We start from the raw sequence: 9,741 nt of genomic DNA on the forward strand, positions 1-9,741 counted from the left end.
TTTTTTTTTTCAGCTTTAATTGAGTTTATTGGTACATTTTAGGGATACAGTACAATTACATTCATTGTTGGGAATTTGTACCTCTACATGACATGTCTTGGTTCTCATTTTTTCCCCTTGTCCCTGCCCTCCTTTCACCCACTCCTCCCCTCCCTATCTACAAACACTTTATTTCCATCTTTTCATTATCTCACATTTTTTTCTTTTCCCTTATTACCCTTTCCCTACCCATCCCACCTTCCCTACACCTTTAGCTCCTTTCTTCCCATTTCTAAATGTCAGTAATCTTATTAGGATCTTCTGTATAATTGCAGATTATTCACACCAGAGAGACTATTTGGTATTTACACATGTGTGCCTTATTTATTTCACTTAGGAGTATATCTACAATATGTATCCATTTTCCTATGAATGAATCTAATTTCTCATTCTTTATGGCTGAGTAATATTCCATTTTATAGAAAAACCACATCTTCTTTATCCAGTTTCCAACAGATGGGCAAATGGGCTGTTTCCAAGTTTTAGCTATTACAAACTGTGCCGCTATAAACATGGGTGGGCATACTTCTCTGTGATATGATTCTTTTAGTTGTTTTGGAAAGACACCCAGCAGAGGGATGGCTGGGCCAAATGAAACCTCTAGTCCAAGCTCTTTGAGGTATCTCCATATTGATTTCCATACTGGTTGCACCATTCTGCACTCCCACAAACAATGGAGAAGGGTTCCTTTCTCCCCATGACCCCACCAACATTTGTTATTGTGTGATTTCTTGATAGCAGCCATTCTTTGTGGGGTGAGGTGGAATGTCAGTGTTGTTTTCATCTGCATCTCTCAAATGACCAGTGACGTGGAACATTTTTTTATATGTTTACTTGCTGCTTTTACTTCTTTGTCTGAGAAATGTCTGTTCATTTTGGATGCCCATTTTTGAATTGGGTCTTTATATTTTGGGGGGGCTGATTGTTTTGAGTTCTTTATATATTCTTGATAATAGTCCTTTGTCTGAGGAACAGCTGGTAAAAATTTTTTCCCACATTGTAGGTTGTCTCTTAGTTCTGCTGATGGTTTTTTTTGGCAGTACAGAAACTTTTTAATAAGATGAGATCCCAGTTGTTGATTCTTTCTGCTAGTTCCTGTGCTACTGAGGATTTGTTCATAAAGTCTTTTCCTATGCCAATGTCTTCTAGAGTTCTTCCTAGCTTACCTTCCAGCAAGTTTAATGTTTCTGTTTTAATATTTAGATCTTTAATCCATTTGGATTTTAATTTAGTGCATGGTGAAAGATAAGGGTCTAATTTTAATCTGTGGCAGATTGACATCCAGTTTTTCCAACACCATTTATTAAAGAGTCTATCTTTCCTCCACTGAGGATGGTCAGCTCCTTTATCAAATATGAGGTAGCTGAGTACATCTGGGTTTGTTTTTGTGTCTTCCAGTCTGTTCCACTGATACTCAGGCCTGTTTCTTTGCCAGTACCATGCTGTTTTTATCACAGTGGCTTTGTAGTATAGTTTCAAATTGGGAATTTTTATACCTGGTGCCAAGTGTCTGTTGCCTAAAATGACTTTTGCTATTCTAGGTCACCTATGGTTCCAAATGAATTTTTGTATTCTTTTTTTCTAGTTCTGTGAAATATAGTGTTGGAATTTCAATTGGCATTGCATTGAATGTATATAAAAGTTTTGGTAGTATGGCCATTTTCACTATGTTGATTCTTCCTACCCAGGAGCAGGGGATATCTTTCCATTTTTTTATATCCTCTTCAATTTCTTTTTTCAGAGTGCTGTAGTTTTCAGGGTAGAGATCTTTTGCTTCTTTTGTTACATTGATTTCTAGATACTTCATTTTTTTGGATGCTATTGTAAAATGAATTTATTCCCTTATTTCTCTCTCAGTGAGTCTGTTATTTGTGTATAAGAAGGCTATCGATTTTTAGATGTTCACCTTATATCCAGATACTCTACTGAATCTGTCAATTAGGTCTAGAAGTCTTTTGGTGGAGTTTTTTGGGTCTTCAATGTAGAGTATCGTATCATCAGCAAATAATGACAGTTTAACTTCTTACTTTCCTATCTTTATTGCTTTAATTTCTTTCTCTTGTCTAATTGCTGTGGCTAATGTTTCCAGAACTATATTAAAGCATAGTGGTGATAATGGGCATCCTTGTCTTCTTCCTGATTTTAACATGAAGGTTTTCAGCTTTTGATCATTTAATATGATGTTGGCTGTTGGTTTTTCATAGATAGCCTTTATTAAGTTGAGATATAGACAATCTATTCCAATTTTTTGCAGGGTTTTAATCATGAATGGGTGTTGAATTTTATCAAATGCTTTTTCTGCATCTATTGAGAGGATCATATGGTTTTTGTCCTTGACTTTGTTAATATAATGTATTACATTTATTGACTTTCATATGTTGAACCACCCTTGGATCTCTGGAATAAATCAGACTTGGTCAGGATGGATGATCTTCTTGATAATCCTCTGTATTCTGTTTTCTAGTATCTTATTAAGGATTTTTGCATCTATATTCATTAAGGAGATTGATCTGTAGTTCTCCTTTTTAGTTGCATCTTTCCCCCTGAGATACTTGCTTCCAGGAATGAATTTGGAAGTATAGCTTCTCTTTCAATTTCATTGAAATGTTTGAAGAGTAATGGCAGTAGTTCTTCTCTAAATGTCTTGTAGAATTCAGCAGTGAATCCATCAGGGCCTGGGCTTTTCTTTGTTGGTAAATTTGTAATTACATTTTCAATTTCACGGACTGTAATTGGGGTGTTTAAAATGTTTTTATCTTCTTTGTTCAACTTTGGTAATTCGTAAGTATCTAAAAATCTGTCTGTTTCTTCTGTGTTTTCCATTTTATTGGAGTACAGGTTCTCAAAGTACGTATTCATGATCTTCTGGATATCTTTTGGATCTGTTGTGACTTTGCCTTTTTCATTTCTGATTGCATGGATCTGAGCCTTTTCTTTCCTTTTTTTGATAAGATTAGCTAAGGGTTTGTTGATTCTATTTATTCTTTCAAAAAACCAGCTCTTTGTTCCATTTATTTTTTGTATTGTTTTCTTAGTTTCAATTGCATTGATTTCTGCTCGAATCTTTATAATTTCCTCTTTTGTTCTAGCGTTAGGTTTTTCTTGCTCTTGTTTTTCTAGGAGTCTAAGTTTCATCATTAAGTTGTTTATTAGAGCCTGCTCTGTTTTCCTAGTGTGGGCATTCAATGTTATGTATTTTCCCCGTAGAACTGATTTCATTGTGTCCCATAGATTCCTGTATGTTGTATTGGCATTTTCATTTATTTGTAAAAACTGTCTAATTTCTTCTTTAATTTCCTCTGTAATCCATTGAATGTTTAGGAGAGTGTTGTTCAGTTTCCATGTGCTTGTGAAGTTCCTACAGTTTTTTGTGCCATTGATCTCCAGCTTGATTGCACTATGATCTGACAATATACATGGGAAGACTTCAATTCTTTTGCATTTATTCAGACCTGTTCTGTGAGCCAATATGTGGTCTATCTTGGAAAATGATCCGTGTGCAGCTGAAAAGAATGTATATTCTGATTTTGTGGGGTGGAATACTCTGTAAACATCTATTAAGTCCATGTGTTCCAAATCTTGGTTCAGTTCTATGATTTCATTATTGATTTTCTGCCTAGATGATCTGTCAATTTGTGATAGTGGGGTATTTAAATCCCCCACTAAAATTGTATTAGTGCTTATCTGGTTTTTCATGCTACTTAATATTTGTTTTATATAGTTGGGGGCATTTATATTTGGTGCATATATGTTTATGATTGTCATCTCTTCCTCTTGAATTGTTCCCTCTACAAGGATGTAGTCTCCTTCTTTGTCTCTCTTAATGAGTTTTGGTTTGAAATTTACTTTATATGAGAATAACATTGCTACCACTGCTCTTTTCTGGGCTCCTGACGCATGGAGAATTGTTTTCCATCCTTTCACTTTCAGTCTATGGGCTTCCTTTTGCACTAAATGTGTTTCTTGTATACAACATATTGTTGGATTTTGCTTCTTAATCTATTCTGCCAGTCTATTTCTCTTGATTGGTGAATTGAGGCCATTAACATTGATGGTTGTAACTGATATATTCTGACTTATTATTGTCATGTTATTGTCCTTTTGTTGACTCTTTTTACTTTTTCCCCTATCTCCTTTTAGTTTCTTGCCTTGCCTATTTGATTTGGTCTGTTGGGCCTCATGGTATTGTGACCTTCATTGTCCTTTTCTATGATATTGTTTAGAGTTCCTTGCAGTGCTGGTTTGGTGTTCATGAAATTTCTCAGGTGTTCTTTGTCGTGGAAGTATCTTATTTCCCCATCTATTTTGAAAGAGAGTTTTGCAGGATACATCGGTCTAGGTTGGAGGTTATTTTCTTTTAGGACTTGGAATACTTCAGTCCAAGCTCTCCTTGACCTAAGGGTTTGTGTTGAAAAGTCTGCTGTGATTCTGATGGGCTTTCCTTTGCATATGATTTGTTTCTTTTCTCTTACTGCTTGTAGTATTTTGTGTTTCTGTTGGATTTCTGGGATCTTGATTATTATATGTCTAGGTGTAGATTTTTTTTTTTTTGATCGTGACTAGATGGAGTTCTATATGCCTCACTTATCTGTATGTCTAATTCTTCTGTTCTGTTTGGGAAGTTTTCTTTCATTAATTCTGTGAAGAGCTTTTTTAGGTCATTTGCATTTTCTCCTGCTTTTTCATGGATTCTTATCAGTCTTATGTTATTTTTCTTTGCATCGTCTACAAGTTATTGGATTGATTTCTCATGATCCCTTACTGTTTCTGAGAGACCTCTTCTTTCACGGTCACTGACTGTGATCCTATCTTCTATATCTGAAATTCTATCTTCACAGTCTTTTATTCTGTTACGTACACTTTCAATAGAGTTTTTAATCTCCTGGATATCTGTTTGAATGTGTTTTACGGATTCCGTTTCTTTCCTCTGTTGGGCATTCATTGTTTCCATTTCTTTCTTATGCTGAGTCTTCATGGCTTCTATCATGGTCTTGAGCTCATCTATTTCTTTGTCAGTTTCTGTTCTAGATTCTTGAATCATGACTTCCATTTTGCTCACCATCTCTATGTTTAACTGGGAAATTATTTCTGATTTGAATTTTTCTAGAGCCTGATTGATCTGTTTTGTTATTTCCTGTGCTATGGGTCCAGGGTGTCCTGCTGGTTCACTATCAGACTTTTCATCCTCATTTTCCCTACTGTTTGCTATTGGTGAGCTGGAAGTCTGTCTTTGTGTCTTGCTTAAGTGTTTTCTCATTTTTATTTTTGTTGTTGGGTTGTCCTTGCTTTAATTTCTGGGTATTACTTAAATCTTCTTGATATAGTTGCGCTTTAGCTTTTGAGTCTCTAATGACTCATAGACATCCTCATTTTCATAATATCGGAGAAAACAACTCATTAAATCAATCACAATCCTTTATCCCAATTGATACATTCAGCAATCCAATAGGATCAAGCACAGCTTGCAAATTGACTGCTTGTGGTAGTCATCAATCTATCACCTTCAAACCATGTGAATTAAATTAATATCAAGAAGCAGCCCATAATATGTTTGCAGTGAATATGCTTTTCAATATAGCATCTTTACCATTAAGGATGGGGGGGGTTAGATTGAGTTAGGACAAGAGGAGTAGATAAGTGAAAGAACTGGAGCAGGTTTGAAGTGAAACCAGAGGATAGAACGACCTTTCTATCTTTACAGAGCTATTAACTTCAGAGGGGATAGACAGAGTGCAGGAATAAGGGCAAGAATATATCTCCTTAACAGTAACAGGCGCTTGCCTTCCCTTGAAGCTACTGAGCTATGAGTGAGGTAAAATGACTGGAGAAAAGAACATAAAGTAAATAAAAAATAGAATAAAATAAAAAATAAAAAACAAAACAAAACAAAACAACCCCTCCAAAAAAAGGAAAAATAGTAAAAGGAGAAGTCTGAGTTAGGGCAGGAGCAGGAATAAAAAGGGAGATGAGGGATAATATGGTGGAGAAAGAGGCTGAGTTGGAGAGAGAGGACAGAAAAAAGAAAGAAATTTTAGGGTGGAATGAGGAAAAGAAAGAAAGAAAAAAGAATTTAAAGGGCCTCTCTCAGACTATGTCTCTATTGTCATATTACACCACATGTACAGCCATGTGCAGAACCGAATCCCCTGATCTCAGCTAGCCAATGGCAGGTCCCCACAACTCAAACTGACCTTAGTCCACAAGGCCTAACTTGAGTTTCCCATCCTGCAGTGTTGAACTCCACTCAGTTCTATTACAGGTTTTCCCTGCCCTTTCTTTAAAGATATTCAAAGGGAGCTCAGAAAACTACCCTTCATGAAAACCTATGCCTCTTCAGAGTTGGTCCAAGGACTGGCCCAATCAGGAGTTTTGAGAATGGGGGTGAGGGGGAGCAGGTCGTAGGGTTGTTTCAAGGTGGGTACTTTCCTTACTGGATCTGGTGGTGTGCAGTTGGGGAGGTTGCGCACCCACTGGGTGGTCCCAGACAGGCAGCTGGAGAGCAATCCCTTACTGTTTTTAAGAGATCTCTCTTTTCCTGGTCACTGACTGCAATCTTATCTTCTATATCTGAGAGTCTATCTTTGCATTCTTTTATTCTGTTGCGTACACTTTCTATGGAGTTTTAATCTGGATATCTGTTTGAATGTGTTTTATGGATTCCATTTCTTTCCTATGTTGGGTGTTTATTGTTTCCATTTCTTTCTTATGCTGGGCCTTCATGCCTTCTATCATGGTCCTGAGCTCATCTATTTTTTTGTCAGTTTCTGCTCTAGAGTCTCGAATCACGACTTCCATTTTGCTCACTATCTCTATGGTTATCTGGGAAATTATTTCTGTTTTGAATTTTTCTAGAGCCTGATTGATCTCTTTTGTTACTTCCTGTACTTTGAGTTCAGGGTGTCCTGGTGGTTCACTATCGGCCTTTTCATCCCCATTTGCCTTACTGTTTGCCATTGGTGAACTGGAAGTCTATCCTTACATCTTGCTTAAGTGTTTTCTCATTTTTATTTTTGTTGTTGGGTTGTTATCACCCAACTCTTCCTGATATAGTTGCGCCCTAGCTTCTGGATCTCTAATGACTCACAGACATTATCATCTTCGTAACATCAGAGAAAAACAGCTCATCAAATCAACCGCAATGCTTTATCCCAACTGATACAATCAGCAACACATTAAGATCAAGCATAACTTGGACACTGACCACCTGTGGTAGTCACTAGACTATCACCCTTAAATCATTTGAATTAAATTGAAATCAAGAAGCAGTCCAGAACATGTCTGCAGTGAACAAAATTTCAGTATGGTGTATTTACCATTTAATGGCTCAGATAGAGCGAGTATTTAAGACCCCTGGTCTCAGTTAGCTGATGGCTGAACCCCATGATGCTGACTGACCTTGGGCTGCAAGGCCCAGATTGAGTTCCCTAACCTTCTGAATGGTTGAACTCCACAACGTTCTATTACAGGTTTTCCATGCCCTTTCTTTAAAGATGTTCAAAATTGGGAACTCAGTAAAATACCCTTGATGACCACCTCTGCCTGGGTCCAAAGACTGGCACAGTCAGGAGGTCTGAGAGTGCGTGTGGGGGGAGGGGGGCCTTATGGGGGTTCAGGGTCGCCTGCGCGGCTACCTTCCCAGCGCTTGAGCTATGGCAGCTGGGGCGGGAGAAGCTAAAAATTATAAACTTTGAAGAGAACTTACAAGAGAATTTCTTTAGCAATGAAACACAATAAATCATAAAGTTAATAAATCAGACTTTATGAAAATTAGGAACTTCTGAAAAGACAAGTTACCATGGCAAGGAAAGATTTCTAACAAATATTGCTACCTAGTGCTTTCATTACACCATCTACACAGGGCAACCCAAAGCATGGCGAATGTCTAGATTTTTTTAAGGTTTATTACAGTAAAACACACATGCCATTCATTTCTCTCAAAAATCCTCCCCCTCATTGCACACGCACTTACCCCATTGTCCTCGATACTTTCTGAAGCAGTTCTGCAAATCCTCTTTCGGTGGTGGGGTGAGGAATGTGGTGAATTGTGCTGCTAATGGAAAGGCAGGTCACAAAAACTTTACAGTGTGTCCTCATTCACATTACTCACCTGGCTTGATCACCGTGTGCCTTCTGGCTCTTCCCCAAGTCAAAATGAGCATGAAAGTAAATGATTTGAGTTGATTCAGGACAGAGAGGCAGTCGTGAAATCACAACTAAAGACACTTGGGAAAGAAAACTTCCAGAACTGCTTCAGAAAGAGGCAGGGATGATGGGACAAGTGTGTTCAAAGTGGGGGTAGGGAGATTGAGGGGGATTTGCAGCAATGTGTCTTTTACTATAAGACATTTTTTTTAGTTTAAAATTTAAGCACACACCATATTTTTCATTAACATCTAGTTAAGAAGTTACAGTTCAATAATAGAACATAATAATGATGGGCAAAAGATTTGAACAGTCACTTTACAGTATGTATAGATGTCTAATCAGCCCAGGAAAAGTTATCGCCTCTCAGATGAAGGAAATACAACTTAAAAATCACGAGTGACCTCAGTATTACCATTTGCATGGTCAGCACTAACTTGGCTCTATCAAGTCTTACAGAGGATGTGGTACAGCTGAAACTGTCATACAGTATTTGTGGGGTAATAGAATGCTATGAATACTTTTGCAGACAGTGGAAATCCATGTAAGGGAAATGGATCACAAGTCCACATAGAAATCTGTGTGCAAATATTTAGTGGATTTATTCATGGTATCCTCAAATAAAGCCCAAATGGATGTAACCAGATGACTGAGTGAATTCTGTTTAATACGTACAATGGAAACTATTGTATACTTCTGTGGAGAACTCACCTCTGTTTAGGCAATTTATGATATCACTTGGGTCTAAGAAAAGTATGGTCTACTGTTAACTCGGTAACATGGATGAAGCCAGAACACACAGAGTCACAAGAACCACCCCAATTAGCATGTATTTTCTGAGTTCGTTTTGAAAGACGGAGACACAACCATGGAGTATTAGGACAGAAAGCAGCCAAGGTTTTGGAGGGAGCAGGGTTGGCATGGACCGGACACGTGGCTGCACAAAGTCCTGGAGAAATGTGAAGGGGATGCTGGTATTTTGTATTCCTCTTGTTGGTAATTACTTCTACGCATGAACACCAACATGGACACTTTAAATGGGTTCATTTTATTTAAACTATACCTGAATTAAGTTATTTTTATAAAATTCTTACAAACCTATAGTAAGAAAGTCATGTATGTCAAGAGAAGTGTTCAGAGAGGTCTCTTCTGTTTTCTTATTCTGGCCGTGCATCAAGGTGCTTTCCTGACAAGGCTGGGTGTGTCCAGTGTGGTGCAGCAGTGGCCCTGGGAGTTCTTCATTATTCTATGTCTGGTGAGGGCCGCTCTGTACTTTAGGATGGCTCAGGTGATGGAAGCTAGAATCATATATGTGATGGAGCCTCCTTTACAAGTCATTAATCCCACTCGGAAGGGTGGTGCTCTCATAACCCAATCGCTTCTGGAAGTCCCACCTTCTAATTCTATCACCATGGCAATTATATTTGTTAAAATACTGGTCAGTTCAGTTTTGTTTTAATATTTATTGTCTCATTTATAGTTATTTCCTCATTCCTCAGACAAAATGTGTGATACCCAGCAGTTAAAGGAGGAGAGGCTTATTTTTTTTTTTTTTTTTTT

The sequence above is a fragment of the Fukomys damarensis genome, unplaced genomic scaffold (genome assembly GCF_012274545.1).
Source record: "Fukomys damarensis isolate Sample0158 unplaced genomic scaffold, DMR_v1.0_HiC HiC_scaffold_25, whole genome shotgun sequence".
Taxonomy (NCBI): domain Eukaryota; kingdom Metazoa; phylum Chordata; class Mammalia; order Rodentia; family Bathyergidae; genus Fukomys; species Fukomys damarensis.